The following is a 20,625-nucleotide window of genomic DNA, read 5'->3' on the forward strand; positions in this document are numbered from 1 at the left end:
ATGACACTTAGACGAACGGAGACGATAGAAAGCGAGTATTTTCTGTAAGTATACAGATAGATGGATGGATATGCTTGATTTCATGTGTGTTGTTTCAGAATATTATTAAACTAGGGACATACAGTCGGCTTAGCAGGCAGAACGTCATGCATCAGATCCATAGCCTGTGCCCAGTTTCTATTCAATTCGTGAAGTACATGTTTAAAACTACACCATCAGCCACACGTATTGTATGTGTGCTTTAAGCACACATGTATTCACGACGTGTGGTTTAAAAATTATGTGTTTCCTCGAAATATGAATAAAACTATCACCTGTCTATAGAGCACATACCGGTATATAATTATAGCCTACCACTTGTTTTAAATAGGTGACCAGTATTTACAACCATACCTGTATATAATGACCTGTTTAGAATCAATACCTGTATAAAATGACCTGTTTAAAATCAATACCTGTATATTACAACCAGTCTGAAGTCAATATCTTTATTTCTGCCTGTTAATACAGGTTTTATTTTTCATCACTTTTGGAATGGGGCTCATTGCTTTGAATTAAGGATGATAAAAGTGACAAAATGCCAAATCACAAAACAAGAGGATCAAATCAAATCATAATTCATTTTTTTTTTAATTGTATCTTGTAGCTCTTAAATTCATTAAGCGAATGTGCAACATCTTAACTCAGGGCTAAATTTCTGTCGAAAAAAAATTTACATGGGAAAGAACCATTCAGAGTTTTTGATAATTTGTTAAATTACAATTATTTTAGAAATTTTAATGCTCAGATTTGGAAAAATATACAAAAAAAAATTTGCCATTCGGAAGGCAGCCCATTTTTGGCCCTAGCCTGTGGGAGCAAGTGAGCTTATGGTATACTGCAGCGTTTGTTGTTTGTCTGTCAACTTTTCCTATGAATGAATATTAGTCATGAATGACTGAGCAGATTAAGACCAAATTTTGTTTGAAGCATTCTTGTATGCAGGGAAATAGTTGTGTACATCCTGGTTCCCTAGATATTTGTGAATGATTGTACAATTCCACACTTAACCTGTGTCTATCATCGCCACCTGTCAATAAGAACCACCTCTTGATAAGAAACGCCTGTTTATAAATAAATCCATAGTAATTATCGGTCTGTCATGACTGCCTGTTTGTCACAGCCACCTGTCTATAATAACCACCTGCAGATAAGAACTGTTCTCTTACCCTTGACAGGTAAATCCACATTTTTCGCGGCATGAGATGTCTTTTTTCACCTTCGGGTTGAGACATGTTACACATGCTCTTTGCACTTTCTGAAAACGATATAAGTGACGGGAGACATAACCTGGATGTAGAATTACTACACATACAATAGCTTCTCTGCTACTGAAATTTTATGTTTTTCTCAAAACTGAATATCCTGAGTTATCAAGATTGAAACTCAAATTAATCCTCAACTATCATTGAAAATGTATATATCAAGAATATAATTTAATTTGGTGTTTTATTGGCATGTGCACTAAGAATAATATGCAATAGATGAAGTGTCTGAGGTGTGGGCCTCATCACTATTCGTTTGCCATCCATATATATTTTCTTTACACACAATGCACTTTGTCTTGCACTCGGACAAGAACAAAAACCGGACAAGAGAAAAATAATCATTCATTGCCTATAAGGTGAGATAGGTAGGGGGATCTCAACCCATGGGGTAAGATTATTAAGCTGTCAAACACAAGACAATCTTCCCCCTCGAGATCAGATCTCCCCATCTCGCCCTAAAGGGGATGAAAGATTTTATTAATTATTGGAACAAACTGTCTAAAAGAACCTTCTGTCTATAAAAATAGAGTACGGTCAACAATCATGAAAGACTGTAAAATTTGCCTTTTGAAGTAAACAACAAATGATCATGAATACTGCTATATCATTCTAGCAACTCACAATGAATATATAGATATACAATAGTATTGATTCTAACATAGGGTCAGTCAGTAGAGCCCCACACTATTATAAACGTAACCTCTAGTAAAGAACAGAGTTATGTGTTCAGCAAGATTGTGTTTTTCAGGTAAATGGGGACCATTTTGTAATGTCCTGGATGTGTTAAATCACCTCTGCTGTCCTGGATGTGTTTAATCACCTCTGCTGTTTCCGGAGGAAGTCACCACTTTACACAATAAAACAATACTTCAGATACAGCTGTTCAGTTAATAAAACAACACAGTTTACAGCATAGATATGTTTCCATAGTGAATTAGTCAACATTATTTATTACATTAATTTACAGTCCTTGTACTGTCCTAATTTACAATCCTTGTACTGTCCTAATTTACATCCTTTATATCCTAATGTTGTACAGTGATGTGTACTGTCATCTTTATATCCTTACTAATGTCTGTAAGTGATGTCAGTGATGTCGTCTTTATATCCTGACTAATGTCTGAAAGTGATGTCAGTGCTGTCTTTATATCCTGACTAACTAATGTCTGTAAGTGATGTCAATGATGTCTTCTTTATATCCTGACTGATGTCTGTAAGTGATGTCAATGATGTCGTCTTTATATCCTGACTAATGTCTGTAAGTGATGTCAATGATGTCGTCTTTATATCCTGACTTGTCTGTAAGTGATGTCAATGATGTCGTCTTTATATCCTGACTAATGTCTGTAAGTGATGTCAGTGATGTCTTTATATCCTGACTAATGTCTGTAAGTGATGTCAATGATGTCATCTTTATATCCTGACTAATGTCTGTAAGTGATGTCAATGATGTCGTCTTTATATCCTGACTAATGTCTGTAAGTGATGTCAATGATGTCATCTTTATATCCTGACTAATGTCTGTAAGTGATGTCAATGATGTCGTCTTTATATCCTGACTTGTCTGTAAGTGATGTCAATGATGTCGTCTTTATATCCTGACTAATGTATGTAAGTGATGTCAATGATGTCGTCTTTATATACTGACTAATGTCTGTAAGTGATGTCAATGATGTCGTCTTTATATCCTGACTAATGTCTGTAAGTGATGTCAATGATGTCATCTTTATATCCTGACTAATGTCTGTAAGTGATGTCAATGATGTCGTCTTTATATCCTGACTAATGTCTGTAAGTGATGTCAATGATGTGATGTCTTTATATCCTGACTAATGTCTGTAAGTGATGTCAATGATGTCGTCTTTATATCCTGACTAATGTCTGTAAGTGATGTCAATGATGTCATCTTTATATCCTGACTGATGTCTGTAAGTGATGTCAATGATGTCATCTTTATATCCTGACTAATGTCTGTAAGTGATGTCAATGATGATGTCTGTAAGTGATGTCAATAATGTCATCTTTATATCCTGACTAATGTCTGTAAGTGATGTCAATGATGTCGTCTTTATATCCTGACTAATGTCTGTAAGTGATGTCAATGATGTCGTCTTTATATCCTGACTAATGTCTGTAAGTGATGTCAATGATGTCGTCTTTATATCCTGACTGATGTCTGTAAGTGATGTTAATGATGTCGTCTTTATGTCCTGACTAATGTCTGTAAGTGATGTCAATGATGTCGTCTTTATATCCTGACTAATGTCTGTAAGTGATGTCAATGATGTCGTCTTTATATCCTGACTAATGTCTGTAAGTGATGTCAATGATGTCGTCTTTATATCCTGACTTGTCTGTAAGTGATGTCAATGATGTCATCTTTATATCCTGACTAATGTCTGTAAGTGATGTCAATGATGTCATCTTTATATCCTGACTAATGTCTGTAAGTGATGTCAATGATGTCGTCTTTATATCCTGACCAATGTCTGTAAGTGATGTCAGTGATGTCATCTTTATATCCTGACTTGTCTGTAAGTGATGTCAATGATGTCATCTTTATATCCTGACTAATGTCTGTAAGTGATGTCAATGATGTCGTCTTTATATCCTGACTAATGTCTGTAAGTGATGTCAATGATGTCGTCTTTATATCCTGACTAATGTCTGTAAGTGATGTCAATGATGTCGTCTTTATATCCTGACTAATGTCTGTAAGTGATGTCAATGATGTCGTCTTTATATCCTGACCAATGTCTGTAAGTGATGTCAATGATGTCATCTTTATATCCTTACTTGTCTGTAAGTGATGTCAATGATGTCGTCTTTATATCCTGACCAATGTCTGTAAGTGATGTCAATGATGTCATCTTTATATCCTGACTAATGTCTGTAAGTGATGTCAATGATGTCATCTTTATATCCTGACTTGTCTGTAAGTGATGTCAATGATGTCGTCTTTATATCCTGACCAATGTCTGTAAGTGATGTCAGTGATGTCTTTATATCCTGACCAATGTCTGTAAGTGATGTCAATGATGTCGTCTTTATATCCTGACCAATGTCTGTAAGTGATGTCAATGATGTCATCTTTATATCCTGACTAATGTCTGTAAGTGATGTCAATGATGTCATCTTTATATCCTGACTAATGTCTGTAAGTGATGTCAATGATGTTGTCTTTATATCCTGACTTGTCTGTAAGGGATGTCAATGAGGCCATGTTTATATCCTGTCTAATGTCTGTAAGTGATGTCAATAATGTCATCTTTATATCCTGACTAATGTCTGTAAGTGATGTCAATGATGTCCTCTTTATATCCTGACTTGTCTGTAAGTGATGTCAATGATGTCATCTTTATATCCTGACTGATGTCTGTAAGTGATGTCAATGATGTCATCTTTATATCCTTACTTGTCTGTAAGTGATGTCAATGATGTCGTCTTTATATCCTGACCAATGTCTGTAAGTGATGTCAATGATGTCATCTTTATATCCTGACCAATGTCTGTAAGTGATGTCAATGATGTCGTCTTTATATCCTGACCAATGTCTGTAAGTGATGTCTTTATATCCTGACCAATGTCTGTAAGTGATGTCAATGATGTCATCTTTATATCCTGACCAATGTCTGTAAGTGATGTCAATGATGTCATCTTTATATCCTGACCAATGTCTGTAAGTGATGTCAATGATGTCATCTTTATATCCTGACCAATGTCTGTAAGTGATGTCAATGATGTTGTCTTTATATCCTGACCAATGTCTGTAAGTGATGTCAATGATGTCATCTTTATATCCTGACTTGTCTGTAAGTGATGTCAATGATGTCGTCTTTATATCCTGACTAACTGTAAGTGATGTAAGTGATGTCAATGATGCTCTTTATATCCTGACCAATGTCTGTAAGTCAATGATGTCGTCTTTATATCTTGACCAATGTCTGTAAGTGATGTCAATGATGTTGTCTTTATATCCTGACCAATGTCTGTAAGTGATGTCAATGATGACCATCTTTATATCCTGACAATGTCTGTAAGTCAATGATGTCAATGATGTCAATCTTTATATCTAATGTCTGTAAGTGATGTCAATGATGACTAATGTCTGTAAGTGATGTCAAATGTCCCACACACTGACAGATGTCTGTAAGTGATGTCAATGATGTACACATCTTTATATCCTGACTTTATAATGTCTGTAAGTGATGTCAATGATGTCATCTTTATATCCTGTCTGATGTCTGTAAGTGATGTCACTTATGTCTTCTTTATATCCTGACTAATGTCTGTAAGTGAAATGATGTCATCTTTATATACCAATGTCTGTAAGTTTCAATACCCGTCTTTATATTCTGCCTTGTCTGTAAGTGATGTCAATGATAAATCTTTATATCCTGACTATGGTATTGTCTGTAAGTGATGTCAATGATGTATCTTTATATCCTATGTCTGTAAGTGATGTCAATGATGTCATCTTTATATCCTGACTAATGTCTGTAAGTGATGTCAATGATATGTTCTTTATATGATGTCTGATGTCAATCTTTATTTAAATGTCTGTAAGTGATGTCAGATTGTCTCTTTTTGGCAAATTGGCACACTCATATATTTATGTATCCACAATGACTAGTTGTATATAAGCAGCATGAGTCTGTGCAATATAGTATGTACAAAAGTTATTAAAATAAAGTTACGGCTAAATAATGGGTGTTTATTGGTCAGTGATGAGACATGGTATACACTATCTATATTGCCATAGAATAGATGGATCATGATATACACTAGTGTATTTTGAGTTATTACAGGTAAATTCTGTAAACAACGAAAGTATTGTTAACTAGTTTTAGTCATGTCCTAGTAACAACTCTTAGATGGTTATCAAGATAAAATGATCAGGTTGGACTGTTGTCAAGGTAACTGAATCAGTGGTACGTTTGTTGTCAAGGTTAAAAAGTCACAGGTACATGTTTTGTCAAGGTTAAATAGCCAGAGGTACATCTGTTGTCAAGGTCAATTAGCCAGAGGTACATCTGTTGTCAAGGTTAAATAGCCAGAGGTACATCTGTTGTCAAGGTCAATTAGCCAGAGGTACCTCTGTTGTCAAGGTTAAAAAGTCACAGGTACATGTTTTATCAAGGTTAAATAGCCAGAGGTACATCTGTTGTCAAGGTCAATTAGCCAGAGGTACATCTGTTGTTAAGGTTAAATAGCCAGAGGTACGGCTGTTGTCAAGGTTAAATAGCCAGAGGTACGTCTGTTGTCAAGGTTAAATAGCCAGAGGTACATCTGTTGTCAAGGTTAAATAGCCAGAGGTATGTCTGTTGTCAATGTTAAATAGCCAGAGGTAAGTCTGTTGTCAAGGTTAAATAGCCAGAGGTACGTCTGTTGTCAAGGTTAAATAGCCAGAGGTATGTCTGTAGTCAAGGTTAAATAGCCAGAGGTACGTCTGTTGTCAAGGTTAAATAGCCAGAGGTACGTCTGTTGTCAAGGTCAATTAGCCAGAGCTACATCTGTTGTCAAGGTTAAATAGCCAGAGGTACGTCTGTTGTCAAGGTTAATTAGTCAGACGTACGTCTGTTGTCAAGATAACCTAGACAGAGGTATGTCTGTAGTCAAGGTTGAATAGCCAGAGCTACGTCTTTTGTCAAGGTTAAAAATAGCCAGATGTATGTCTGTTGTCAAGGTCAATTAACTAAAGGTATGTCTGTTGTCAAGGTTAAATAGCCAGAGGTACATCTGTTGTCAATGTTAAATAGACAGAGGTACATCTGTTGTCAAGGTTAAATAGCCAGAGGTACATCTGTTGTCAAGGTTAAATAGCCAGAGGTACATCTGTTGTCAAGGTTAAATAGCCAGAGGTACGTCTGTTGTCAAGGTTAAATAGCCAGAGGTACGTCTGTTGTCAAGGTAAATTAGCCAGAGGTACATCTGTTGTCAAGGTTAAATAGCCAGAGGTACGTCTGTTGTCAAGGTTAAATAGCCAGAGGTACGTCTGTTGTCAAGGTCAATTAACGTCTTTTGTCAAGGTTAAATAGCCAGAGGTATGTCTGTTGTCAAGGTTAAATAGCCAGAGGTACATCTGTTGTCAAGGTTAAATAGCCAGAGGTATGTCTGTTGTCAATGTTAAATAGCCAGAGGTACGTCTGTTGTCAAGGTTAGCCAGAGGTACGTCTGTTGTCAAGGTTAAATAGCCAGAGGTACATCTGTTGTCAAGGTTAAATAGCCAGAGGTACGTCTGTTGTCAAGGTAAATTAGCCAGAGGTACGTCTGTTGTCAGAGCTACATCTGTGGTCAAGGTTAAATTGCCAGAGGTACATCTGTTGTCAAGGTTAAATAGCCAGAGGTACGTCTGTTGTCAAGGTTAAATAGCCAGAGGTTATAGCCAGAGGTACGTCTGTTGTCAAGGTTAAATAGCCAGAGGTACGTCTGTTGTCAAGGTTAAATAGCCAGAGGTATGTCTGTTGTCAAGGTTAAATAGCCAGAGGTACGTCTGTTGTCAAGGTTAAATAGCCAGAGGTACGTCTGTTGTCAAGGTTAAATAGCCAGAGGTACGTCTGTTGTCAAGGTTAAATAGCGTCAGAGGTACAGAGGTACGTCTGTTGTCAAGGTTAAATAGCCAGAGGTACGTCTGTTGTCAAGGTTAAATAGAGGTACGTCTGTTGTCAAGGTTAAATAGCCAGAGGTACGTCTGTTGTCAAGGTTAAATAGCCAGAGGTACGTCTGTTGTCAAGGTAAAATAGCAAGAGGTACGTCTGTTGTCAAGGTTAAATAGCCAGAGGTACGTCTGTTGTCAAGGTTAAATAGCCAGAGGTACGTCTGTTGTCAAGGTTAAATAGCCAGAGGTACGTCTGTTGTCAAGGTTAAATAAATACAAGTTAAATAGCCAGTACGTCTGTTGTCAAGGTTAAAAGCCAGAGGTACGTCTGTTGTCAAGGTCAATAAATAGCCAGAGGTACGTCTGTTGTCAAGGTTAAATAGCCAGAGGTACGTCTGTTGTCAAGGTTAAGTATACGTCTGTTGTCAAGGTTAAATAGCCAGAGGTACGTCTGTTGTCAAGGTTAAATAGCCAGAGGTACGTCTGTTGTCAAGGTTAAATAGCCAGAGGTAAGTCTGTAGTTGTCAAGGTTAAATAGCCAGAGGTACGTCTGTTGTCAATGTTAAATAGCCAGAGGTACGTCTGTTGTCAAGGTTAAATAGCCAGAGGTACGTCTGTTGTCAAGGTTAAATAGCCAGAGGTACGTCTGTTGTCAAGGTTAAATAGCCAGTACGTCTGTCTGTCAATGTTAAATAGCCAGGTAGAGGTACATCTGTTGTCAAGGTACATCTGTTGTCAAGGTTAAATAGCCAGAGGTACATCTGTTGTCAAGGTTAAATAGCCAGAGGTACATCTGTTGTCAAGGTTAAATAGCCAGAGGTACGTCTGTTGTCAATGTTAAATAGCCAGATGTACGTCTGTTGTCAATGTTAAATAGCCAGAGGTACATCTGTTGTCAAGGTTAAATAGCCAGTTGTACGTGTTGTGTCAAGGTCAATTAGCCAGAGCTACGTCTGTTGTCAAGGTTAAATAGCCAGAGGTACATCTGTTGTCAAGGTTAAATAGCCAGACATAAGTCTGTTGTCAAGGTCAATTAGCCAGACGTACGTCTGTTGTCAATGTTAAATAGCCAGATGTACGTCTGCTGTCAATGTTAAATAGCCAGATGTACGTCTGCTGTCAATGTTAAATAGCCAGATGTACATCTGTTGTCAATGTTAAATAGACAGAGGTACAACTGTTGTCAAGGTTAGCCAGAGGTACATCTGTTGTCAAGGTTAAATAGCCAGAGGTACATCTGTTGTCAATGTTAAATAGCCAGAGGTACATCTGTTGTCAAGGTTAAATAGCCAGAGGTACATCTGTTGTCAAGGTCAATTAGCCAGAGCTACATCTGTTGTCAAGGTTAAATAGCCAGAGGTACATCTGTTGTCAAGGTTAAATAGCCAGAGCTACATCTGTTGTCAAGGTTAAATAGCCAGACGTACGTCTGTTGTCAAGATAACCTAGACAGAGGTATGTCTGTAGTCAAGGTTGAATAGCCAGAGCTACGTCTTTTGTCAAGGTTAAATAGCCAGAGGTACGTCTGTTGTCAAGGTTAAATAGCCAGACGTACATCTGTTGTCAAGATAACCTAGACAGAGGTATGTCTGTAGTCAAGGTTGAATAGCCAGAGCTACGTCTTTTGTCGAGGTTAAATAGCCAGAGGTACGTCTGTTGTCAAGGTTAAAAATAGCCAGATGTATGTCTGTTGTCAAGGTCAATTAACTAAAGGTATGTCTGTTGTCAAGGTTAAATAGCCAGGGGTACGTCTGTTGTCAAGGTCAATTAACTAGAGGTACGTTTGTTGTCAAGGTTAAATAGCCAGAGGTACGTCTGTTGTCAAGGTCAATTAACTAGAGGTACGTCTGCTGTCAAGGTTAAATAGCCAGAGGTACGTCTGTTGTCAAGGTCAATTAACAAGAGGTACGTCTGTTGTCAAGGTTAAATAGCCAGAGGTACGTCTGTTGTCAAGGTCAATTAGCCAGACATACGTCTGTTGTCAAGGTTGAATAGCCAGAGGTACGTGTGTTGTCAAGGTTAAATAGCCAGACGTACGTCTGTTGTCAAGATAACCTAGACAGAGGTATGTCTGTAGTCAAGGTTGAATAGCCAGAGCTACGTCTTTTGTCAAGGTTAAATAGCCAGAGGTACGTCTGTTGTCAAGGTGAAATAGCCAGACGTACGTCTGTTGTCAAGATAACCTAGACAGAGGTATGTCTGTAGTCAAGGTTGAATAGCCAGAGCTACGTCTTTTGTCGAGGTTAAATAGCCAGAGGTACGTCTGTTGTCAAGGTTAAATAGCCAGATGTATGTCTGTTGTCAATGTCAATTAACTAAAGGTATGTCTGTTGTCAAGGTTAAATAGCCAGAGGTACGTCTGTTGTCAAGGTCAATTAACTAGAGGTACGTTTGTTGTCAAGGTTAAATAGCCAGAGGTACGTCTGTTGTCAAGGTCAATTAACTAGAGGTATGTCTGTTGTCAAGGTTAAATAGCCAGAGGTACGTCTGTTGTCAAGGTCAATTAACTAGAGGTACGTTTGTTGTCAAGGTTAAATAGCCAGAGGTACGTCTGTTGTCAAGGTCAATTAACTAGAGGTACGTCTGTTGTCAAGGTTAAATAGCCAGAGGTACGTCTGTTGTCAAGGTCAATTAACTAGAGGTACGTTTGTTGTCAAGGTTAAATAGCCAGAGGTACGTCTGTTGTCAAGGTCAATTAACTAGAGGTACGTCTGTTGTCAAGGTTAAATAGCCAGAGGTACGTCTGTTGTCAAGGTCAATTAACTAGAGGTATGTCTGTTGTCAAGGTTAAATAGCCAGAGGTACGTCTGTTGTCAAGGTCAATTAACTAGAGGTACGTTTGTTGTCAAGGTTAAATAGCCAGAGGTACGTCTGTTGTCAAGGTCAATTAACTAGAGGTACGTCTGTTGTCAAGGTTAAATAGCCAGAGGTACGTCTGTTGTCAAGGTTAAATAGCCAGAGGTACGTCTGTTGTCAAGGTCAATTAACTAGAGGTACGTCTGTTGTCAAGGTTAAATAGCCAGACATAAGTCTGTTGTCAAGGTCAATTAGCCAGAGGTACGTCTGTTGTCAAGGTTAAATAGCCAGATGTACATCTGCTGTCAATGTTAAATAGCCAGAGGTATGTCTGTAGTCAAGGTTAAATAGCCAGAGGTATGTCTGTAGTCAAGGTTAAATAGCCAGAGGTACGTCTGTTGTCAAGTTTAAATAGCCAGACATAAGTCTGTTGTCAAGGTCAATTAGCCAGACGTACGTCTGTTTTCAATGTTAAATAGCCAGACGTACGTCTGTTTTCAATGTTAAATAGTCAGATGTACGTCTGCTGTCAATGTTAAATAGCCAGATGTACATCTGTTGTCAATGTTAAATAGCCAGATGTACGTCTGTTGTCAATGTTAAATAGCCAGATGTACGTCTGCTGTCAATGTTAAATAGCCAGATGTACGTCTGCTGTCAATGTTAAATAGCCAGATGTACGTCTGCTGTCAATGTTAAATAGCCAGATGTACGTCTGCTGTCAATGTTAAATAGCCAGATGTACGTCTGCTGTCAATGTTAAATAGCCAGATGTACGTCTGCTGTCAATGTTAAATAGCCAGAGGTACGTCTGTTGTCAATGTTAAATAGGCAGAGGTACATCTGTTGTCAAGGTTAAATAGCCAGAGGTACATCTGTTGTCAATGTTAAATAGGCAGAGGTACATCTGTTGTCAATGTTAAATAGCCAGAGGTACGTCTGTTGTCAAGGTTAAATAGCCAGATGTATGTCTGTTGTCAAGATAACCTAGACAGAGGTACGTCTGTTGTCAAGGTTAAATAGCCAGAGGTATGTCTGTTGTCAAGGTTAAATAGCCAGATGTACGTCTGTTGTCAAGATAACCTAGACAGAGGTACGTCTGTTGTCAAGGTTAAATAGCCAGAGGTACGTCTGTTGTCAAGGTTAAATAGCCAGAGGTACGTCTGTTGTCAAGGTCAATTAACTAGAGGTACGTCTGTTGTCAAGGTTAAATAGCCAGAGGTACATCTGTTGTCAAGGTTAAATAGCCAGACATAAGTCTGTTGTCAAGGTCTGTTGTCAATGTTTAAATAGCTGTCAATGTTAAATAGCCAGATGTACGTCTGTTGTCAATGTTAAATAGCCAGAGGTACATCTGTTGTCAAGGTTAAATAGCCAGACATAAGTCTGTTGTCAAGGTCAATTAGCCAGACGTACATCTGTTGTCAAGGTTAAATAGCCAGATGTACATCTGTTGTCAATGTTAAATAGCCAGAGGTACATCTGTTGTCAAGATAACCTAGACAGAGGTACGTCTGTTGCCAAGTTTAAATAGCCAGATGTACGTCTGTTGTCAAGATAACCTAGACAGAGGTACATCTGTTGTCAAGGTTGAATAGCCAGACGTACGTCTGTTGTCAAGATAACCTAGACAGAGGTATGTCTGTAGTCAAGGTTGAATAGCCAGAGCTACGTCTTTTGTCAAGATCGCATTAAAATGTTACTTTGTTGTACAGGTAACAAAACAAACTTAACCTGTTTTCTAGTTGGGGTAAATTTTTCTCATTTTTATTGGTAACATAACAAAGTTTACCTGTTGTCTAGGTGACATAACCAAGCTTATCTGTTGTCAAGGTAACATAACAAACTTTATCTTTTGTCAAGGTAAGGTAAAATTTTCCAGTTGTCTAGGTAACATAACAGAGTTTATCAGTTGTCTAGATAGGTAAACTTTTCCAGTTGTCTTGGTAAATTAACAATGTTTACCTGTTGTCTAGGTAACATAAAAAGTTTATGTGTCATCTAGGTAACATAAAAAGTTGATCTGTTGTCTAGGTAATGTAATGTTTTTCTGTTTGTTAGGTAACATAAGTAGCATTAGATATTTTTAAAAAATTTTTCATCATATAAAGTGTTTACTTAAGTACATAAATTTGAAAGATATTGTGAAGTGGTAAAAATGTCATTGCTCTAACCAAACACTGAACAATCAGCTACACCATGAAATACTGACCGCTCACAGAAACCTTTACTAGTCATACAAATTCAATATGATTGTATTGGGTAACTTATCAATATAGTATATTTCATGCACAAACTGGTCTTTATGAGCTTTGAATGATTACAAATTTAAGAGGTATGGACCTTTAAAGTACCGACTGGTACAATAGAAAACAGTATGAATGAGCCACCTTAACGATAATCAATATTGTGTTATATTTGTGGAGGGGAATCCCTGATGTGTACATACCAGTCTTAGCTGGCAAAACATGTGTATAATATAGGACAAACAGCGTGCTACACAGCCTAAAGAAATACAAGGTAGATATCTTGAACTTTCACAAAAGCTTGAATGATCTGTTTGTGACAGCGCCTACACGCATCAAGTAATTCTTCTATTGCTTTAATGCTTTTTTCAGGTAGACAGACAGGTCAGTCACACTTTGTTTTGGGGGAGGAAACAAAACACGGAGCCATTCTAAGGTAAGGTTATAACCAAATTGTTTTCTTAATTAATAGTAAATTTTATATTCATGGTTTGAAACAGTTGATCATTTTTACAGTTAACGTGATTGGTTCCACAACACGCCGAGGTTATGCTGGTCAGCCTGTTAAAGGACGACTTCTTGACCAGTGTAAATTCTCAAATCACTTAATTTTTCGTCATTTTCATATCAGAATTATAAATATTAAGACTGAGATTTGAAAATCAATTTTTTTGAAATTAAAGTAGTTGTTGAGGAGAGGATATAATATAATATAGATGTATGATTGAGGACGGCAGAAAAGTTGATGGTCATTTCAAACACTTTTTTGCACGTGATGTTTGATCACAGTAGATATATTGACATTTCAAAGCCTTTATGTTTGCTACGATAGCCTCGATGTCCTTTCAGCATACTTAACAAGGTAACAACTTTAACAACACTCGTGTTTATTCTTTTAACTTTACCATGTGTTGAGAATGTGACTCATTTTGATGTAATCTCTTCTGACGTAACTTAACAATAAAACTATAAAAAAAACTATTGTATTTCTATCACTACTGTAATTTTAACCTTACCTTTGTGAATACTTATTCTGTTGTTCTGATGATGGTTAGCCTAGATTGCTGAAGCATGTAAACCAATGATAAAACCACGCAGTCTATGTTGTTTGTGTATACGTTCTTTGATGGGGCTGTATTGAATATTGTTGAGTATCAATTGTTGATTCCTTCATGATCCGATATACAACTGTAGATAACCAGGATGTTAGTTCTCTCCCACTCCTTTAGGATTTTTATATTTAAAGTTTAAGAATAGTAATATGCTTGTTTCCAGAAGACTGATAAAGGTAAATATATTTTTACCTATGATAAAGGTAAACATGTTTTTACCTATGATAAAGGTAAATATATTTTTACCTATGATAAAGGTAAATATGTTTTTACCTATGATAAAGGTAAATATGTTTTTACCTATGATAAAGGTAAATATATTTTTACCTATGAATTGTCTGGTGTGCAAGTTGATGTCAATTACAATTATTTCTCCGTTTATATATTCTAACGGTTTTCTTTTTGATTTAAAAAAAGAAAAAAAAAATATTTGAAATTTAAAATCCTAATTGATATGACAGAGAAGAATGGTTATTCCAACCTGAAAAAGTTTTCTGGTTTGGTGTTGTTAACCTAAATTAGTGAACAAGGAATCACTTGACTGGCTAACAATGGACAATCAACTGATGACATCGTCTAGGAATTTAAAAGGTCTACTGAAAGAAAATGACCTTGATAACCTCTGTAAAATCAAGAGCGTGCAAGTACAGCATGAGAATGGATATAAATAGGGCAGGATTTGTTGTAAGTCGTGATATTAGGATTAACAGGTGTCAGACCGTTAATGAGATTTAACCTTGATTAGATAATCTTTATGACTGTAAGTCTATGATCAGCCCAATCATCCTTTACCTTGTTCATTTAGATGGTGTCTCAATTAACAGAATATTGATTTGGCCTGAAATAAAGAGCTGCAGATTTTACTTTTTAGATCACAAAGTTTTAGTATGTGATAAACTTTTAAACTGATTGAACAGTGTGTTTGATTGTCATTAAGGACATGCTCCTCTGAGAAGTGAAAAAATTCCAGAATTTAACTTTTATGTTTATGGTAATTTTTTTGAAAGGAATTTGAAATTGGTGATTTGTGGTAATAATTCATGCAAAATTTAGTTGAAATCTACCCAAGACATCCAGAGTTATACACATGAGAATAACTTTAACAACCAAAAAATGTTTAAATTGATCTAGGTTCGTATAAATTGATTATTTTCGTGCAATAGCTTGAGTTATCAAACAAAATCATTGTTGCTTTTTATTGCATCTCCTTTTAGTAAACTACCTTAGCAACCAGGAAATGTTGAAATTGTTGACGGTATGAACTGTATCGCATTGTCAACTACGCCACCAAAAAATGTAGTCCAGTAGCAAAATTTCTCAAAACGTCATATAAATCACCTGCTGCCCAAGATATTAGGGTAGTATTCATTTGTATTGATTTATGTCTTTCGGTCAAAGGAGTACATCCTTAACTAACATTAGTTGAAGTTCACAAATTGATCTTTCTCGACACTGTCAACATTGATCTTTCTGTCATTCTCGACACTGTCAACATTGATCTTTCTGTCATTCTCGACACTGTCAACATTGATCTTTCTAGAAATGTTCATACGACCAACTACGACATTCCTGGTTTGTGTACAGATGAAGTGACTTGACCGTTGATGGAATTCCATCTCACTTCCAACCATTGCCTGCTTTTTTCTGTCGTGCAAACACTTAGTTATATGAACCATTCCAAACCACATCTAGTCATTGTTGAAAAGTGGCCACACTAAGAGGCCAGTCAGTTCATGATGGGTCTTCGTTTAATGCTGCACATTTTTTAGATTGAAAATGTTACAGTTGAGTAAAGAATGCATGTTATTTAGAAACACTAAAATAAAGCAAAAGAAACTCCTGAAGTGGTAAAGTCGGAGTACTAAAATAAAGCAATAGAAACTCCTGAAGTGGTAAAGTCGGAGTACTAAAATAAAGCAATAGAAACTCCCGAAGTGGTAAAGTCGGAGTACTAAAATAAAGCAAAAGAAACTCCTGAAGTGGTAAAGTTGGAGTACAAAAATAAAGCAATAGAAACTCCTGAAGTGGTAAAGTCGGAGTACTAAAATAAAGCAATAGAAACTCCCGAAGTGGTATAGTCAGAGTACAAAAATAAAGCAATAGAAACTCCTGAAGTGGTAAAGTCGGAGTACTAAAATAAAGCAATAGAAACTCCTGAAGTGGTAAAGTCAGAGTACAAAAATAAAGCAATAGAAACTGCTGAAGTGGTAAAGTCGGAGTACTAAAATAAAGCAATAGAAACTCCCGAAGTGGTACAGTCAGAGGTCAAAAATAAACTAATAGAAACTCCCGAAGTGGTAAAGTCGGAGTACAAAAATAAAGCAATAGAAACTCCCGAAGTGGTACAGTCAGAGTACAAAAATAAAGCAATAGAAACTCCCGAAGTGGTATAGTCAGAGTACAAAAATAAAGCAATAGAAACTCCTGAAGTGGTAAAGTCAGAGGTCAAAAATAAACTAATAGAAACTCCCGAAGTGGTAAAGTCGGAGTACAAAAATAAAGCAATAGAAACTCCCGAAGTGGTATAGTCAGAGTACAAAAATAAAGCCATAGAAACTCCTTAAGTGGTACAGTCAGAGTACAGCTACTTACACATCAATATGAGGTTTGTAAATTATTGTTCTAAAGTGTTAATGATGAAATTGTGGTAAGATATTGTTTGGATGGCTTCAATTATTATTTATTAAAGTATTCATATTGAACAACAGGTTTAGACTTATCCTTGATATTGTTTGTTATGAAGTAGTTCCATTGACCAGCCATTTAAGCTGTAGTATGTATGTCTTAGGGATTGGCCGAAACCTTCAGAATGACCTAAACCTTCAATTTCACTTAAGGTGGTTTGTATCACTGGAAAAAGTTCTGATTTCAAAGAAGAGTTCTGCTTCAGAGCTTTTCCCGTATACCCATGAAACTTTATCACAGTGTATATGGTTATGTGTAGTCTTTATATCCTTCCCTCTTTTCAATGCTTTGTTTTGCTACTTAATTTTTTTAAAGCTAGAAAGAATCAACATTCCTGAAGTAAATTAAAAAATATTTTCATTATAAAATTATGTCTTTGGGAAAAACCATGATTATAAATGTCAGTATCTAATATCTCTCTCTTACAAAAATATTCATTTTTGTCTGTCATACAACCAGTTGCACAGTGAGACATACCTAGGTAGGTGTTTATAATGTTCAGCAACAGTGGTGGCAGTTACAACAACACCATCAAATTTAAAATCCGGTGTTCTATTAAAGTGTTATCATCACGAAACCTGCTTACTGAGTATATATATTCAAGAACATCATAATATATATTTTAATGATTGAAATATTTAATATAAAATGGACAATTTATAGGACTATTAGGACATGTTGATGTTTTCTGTTTAGCTCAACATTGGATTTTATTTCCCTCAAAGCATTGAACTTATAACTAGACCTTGACTATAGCTATCATATACATGTGGTCACCCCCTGATTCTGATTGTCACGTATAGCTTACTGTTTACTTGACTTGTTGAAACAAGAAGAAATAAAAAGTTAAGATGACTCACATTTATATATTTAGTTTTCATTAGAACTGTCACATACATAATTAAATCAGCCATTACTATTGTAATTCAAATGAGGGTATTTTAAAAGAGTGTTTTCTTTTGGCAACATATCAGATTTCATTACAAAGAATGAAGTCTTATTAAGTCAACAATGTAGTTTGCTTTAGATCTCTTTATGAAAGTATTTAGACATAGAAAACTGTCTCACGACAATGACCGACTTTACAGTGAAGAACTAGTTTCACACAATGCTTGTTAACTGCCAATGAAATATAAAGGAGTGTCAACTTTGCAGGGTTGAATGAACTTGTCTGTGCCATTGTTGTTGTTGAATAGCCCATCACAAGTATCATCCATTGGTCTTAAAATAAATATAAACGTAAAAAAACTTTTAACATTTGATAGGTAAACAATTTGAAGAGATTGCAAATGAATGACTGTGCAGTCTGACTTCTTTAACAGATACAACAGAACTTCACCGAACCAGCATAGGCTGTTGCAGGATGAATGGTTTAGTTAGGGAGTGTTCAGTTTCTTAACAAGAATGATTCTGTTCTGCGCATAATGTAGTCTTGCCAAACATTTGCTTCATTTAGTACTGCTCATATCTAAGTTGCTGGTTGAAGAAAAAAATTCAATAATTCTTTTGAAACTTTTTTATTGATGTAGAAAATGTATGATTATTTGATATGTGTTTACAATATATATTATAATACTTGAGAATAAATAAATGAATTTCCTGCTAATGTTGACATGGTCTGTAACATCAGGCCTGTACACCAATGGTCAGCTGTCTGTCGGTAATGTTAGGCCTGTACACCAATAGTCAGCTGTCTGTCGGTAATGTTAGGCCTGTACACCAATAGTCAGCTGTCTGTCGGTAATGTTAGGCCTGTACACCAATGGTCAGCTGTCTGTCGGTAATGTTAGGCCTGTACACTAATGGTCAGATGTTTGTCGCTAATGTTAGGCCTGTACACCAATGGTCAGCTGTCTGTCGGTAATGTTAGGCCTGTACACCAATGGTCAGCTGTCTGTCGGTAATGTTAGGCCTGTACACCAATGGTCAGCTGTCTGTCGGTAATGTTAGGCCTGTACACCAATGGTCAGCTGTCTGTCGGTAATGTTAGGCCTGTACACCAATGGTCAGCTGTCTGTCGGTAATGTTAGGCCTGTACACCAATGGTCAGCTGTCTGTCGGTAATGTTAGGCCTGTACACCAATGGTCAGCTGTCTGTCGGTAATGTTAGGCCTGTACACTAATGGTCAGATGTTTGTCGCTAATGTTAGGCCTGTACACCAATGGTCAGCTGTCTGTCGGTAATGTTAGGCCTGTACACCAATAGTCAGCTGTCTGTCGGTAATGTTAGGCCTGTACACCAATAGTCAGCTGTCTGTCGGTAATGTTAGGCCTGTACACCAATGGTCAGCTGTCTGTCGGTAATGTTAGGCCTGTACACCAATAGTCAGCTGTCTGTCGGTAATGTTAGGCCTGTACACCAATAGTCAGCTGTCTGTCGGTAATGTTAGGCCTGTACACCAATGGTCAGCTGTCTGTCGGTAATGTTAGGCCTGTACACTAATGGTCAGATGTTTGTCGCTAATGTTAGGCCTGTACACCAATGGTCAGCTGTCTGTCGGTAATGTTAGGCCTGTACACCAATGGTCAGCTGTCTGTCGGTAATGTTAGGCCTGTACACCAATGGTCAGCTGTCTGTCGGTAATGTTAGGCCTGTACACCAATGGTCAGCTGTCTGTCGGTAATGTTAGGCCTGTACACCAATGGTCAGCTGTCTGTCGGTAATGTTAGGCCTGTACACCAATGGTCAGCTGTCTGTCGGTAATGTTAGGCCTGTACACCAATGGTCAGCTGTCTGTCGGTAATGTTAGGCCTGTACACCAATGGTCAGCTGTCTGTCGGTAATGTTAGGCCTGTACACCAATGGTCAGCTGTCTGTCGGTAATGTTAGGCCTGTACACCAATGGTCAGCTGTCTGTCGGTAATGTTAGGCCTGTACACCAATGGTCAGCTGTCTGTCGGTAATGTTAGGCCTGTACACCAATGGTCAGCTGTCAGCTGATAATGTTAGACCTGTACACCATTGGACAGATGCCTGGTGCCCATAAAGTCAACATTTCATGAGTTTCCATTCATAAATCCTATAATTCACAGAAAAATGATGAAACTGCAGCTTTCTGCTGAAGTACTTATCTTCACAAAGTTTATAGATCCTACTTGTACCTATGAATTTACAATATTTGCTATGATTTCATCTTTTGACACACAGCGCAATGATTCTCACCACAAGTGTCGACATCACTCCTTGCACACTTGAGCACTATATAGCACTTGATTGCTCATGGTAAGGTAGGTTCTCAGAAGGATTTTTCAGAATGTTTAAATCTTTTTGATATTAGAAATTGACATGGAATAGTATTGAGAAATTTCTAGCTACTGTAATTAAGTGAAAACTTAAAACTTTACCATATATCACTATTTTGTTTGGTATCTGGGGAGATGAACAGTTTTGTGATGGTACAGACTTTGGACGTTTCACTATATTGGACAGGAATTTTTTTTTCTTTGTATCTAGGATCACTTATCTGGTGATGTGTAAATTATACATGACTGTCATAGTTACACAATATGAGTTCTATTCGTAGTTTTTGATGTCGAAATTTCTTTCTGTCATTAATATATTGACTACTAGGTAAATGTTTTGAGCCCTTATATAAACAAACGGTGTGTCAAGTACCTGTTTTTGCGTAGTGTTAGCTAGCTTTCACTCTGACTGTTGATCTGATATGTCCGAGTTGATTTGGTGAGGTATTAAGGATGTGATTTGAAGTTAAATTCTAAATAGGTGTAATGTCAGTGTGTGTATATCAGACAAATTTGAATGCTTTGTATCAATATTTGAATCCTTCGTGCCAATGAAATTCATTTTGACATTGAAGAATATTTAATTAACACACTTGTATTGACAAAACACTACTAGGTTAGAATGTGTTTACGTCAGG

At 36.9% G+C, this 20,625-nt stretch overlaps 1 protein-coding gene across 1 annotated transcript in view; it reads left to right on the forward strand.

The window, feature by feature from the left end:
* The window catches only part of LOC132555630 (sodium- and chloride-dependent GABA transporter ine-like), a 69,352-nt gene continuing 48,727 nt past the window's right edge, over positions 1 to 20,625 (forward strand). The window contains exons 1-2 of the mRNA XM_060220016.1: positions 1 to 44; positions 13,320 to 13,383. The gene's annotated coding sequence lies outside the window, so the exon portion shown is untranslated. The remainder of the gene's footprint in view (positions 45 to 13,319; positions 13,384 to 20,625) is intronic.

This window comes from Ylistrum balloti, unplaced genomic scaffold (assembly GCF_031769215.1).
Source record: "Ylistrum balloti isolate Yb309-2 unplaced genomic scaffold, AGI_CSIRO_Ybal_v1 Utg369566, whole genome shotgun sequence".
Classification (NCBI taxonomy): Eukaryota; Metazoa; Mollusca; class Bivalvia; order Pectinida; family Pectinidae; genus Ylistrum; species Ylistrum balloti.